Genomic DNA, 1,276 nt, shown 5'->3' with positions numbered 1-1,276 from the left:
GTGTGTGTTTGAGCGCGTATGTGCATGTGCGCCGTTAGCGTATGTGTATGTGTGTGTGGGGGGATGTTTATGTTTGTGTCTCTGTGTGTGATGTGTTTGTGTGCGTGAAAATGGTGTGTGTCAGTGCATGTGTACAGAGAGTGGTGAAGGAAAAGTAGAAGAGAGAGAGCCAAACAGACAGACAGACAGACAGACAGACAGACAGACAGTCAGAAAGACAGACAGACAGCCAGAAACATGGACGCACATACACACAGACACACAGACAAACACACAGACAGACAGACAAAGAAACGGAGAAGTCGAAAGAGAGAGAGAGAGCGGTAGATTAGATACGCTCTGGGCAAATGAGTTTGGAGTGGCACCGTATCGCCAATAAACGCAGCAGTGACACCAATAAGGCCTGCTGTTGCAGGCACCGACGTCTCATTAATTCCAGCTACTCAAAAATCCACTATCAGTAAAACGAAACAAAACAGAAGCCTACAATAAAATGGAATTGCGTTGTCAACGCTAATTACAGGCGAAGACCGGTCCTACACGAGATGGAGCAAGTGCGTGCCTGGGTATTAAAGTTATTGGATCGCCTAGCCTAGCTATATCGCAGAGAGAAGGAAATTTCCTATCCGTGGGGTTCTTGAGTGCACTCTTGGAAGAATTGCAGCAATAACATCGTTGTCATAGAATTATTGCTTCTGAAAAAAATTGTTTGCAGAAATATTCATCTCGTAGATAGATTCAATTGCTATTGGCTTGATGTAGTTTTCATTAATGTATAATCTGAGGATCCTTCATTGTGCGAGTGAACAAGGTGCGGTCTCTTTGAAATACCGAGCAGAGGTATAATAATATTGTCATTTGTTTAAGTTAAGGTTTGAGGCGAAACAACCGATTTAACGGAAAGTCACAATATGGGTTTGTGCATCCCTGTGAACCGTGTAAGGCAAATTTAAAGGTGAGACCTCCGCTTTGATTGTCCATTTCCGATTGGACCGAAATATACAGTTGAAGAGCCATGAAAAATGGACACCTGGACCACACACCGGTTTGAACTCAACTTAGCTAACCTTATTCCCAAACGGAACAGGTATAATACATGTAAAAGAAAATGCTCAGTCAACAGGAGGAATTAAAGCTTTAACGTATCAGTATTTGAAGTAGACATATTTCGACAAAAGGAACAATGTCCAACATTCGGAGAGTAAAACCAAACACTTACAGGTGCCGGGCAGCAGTACTACAGAAGGATAAGCAGGGGAGAGAGAGAGAGAGAGAG

The sequence above is a fragment of the Aplysia californica genome, unplaced genomic scaffold (assembly GCF_000002075.1).
Source record: "Aplysia californica isolate F4 #8 unplaced genomic scaffold, AplCal3.0 scaffold00060, whole genome shotgun sequence".
In the NCBI taxonomy this organism is placed as follows: Eukaryota; Metazoa; Mollusca; class Gastropoda; order Aplysiida; family Aplysiidae; genus Aplysia; species Aplysia californica.
The sequence above is the reverse complement of the archived record's forward strand: the minus strand, read 5'-3'. Positions refer to the sequence as shown.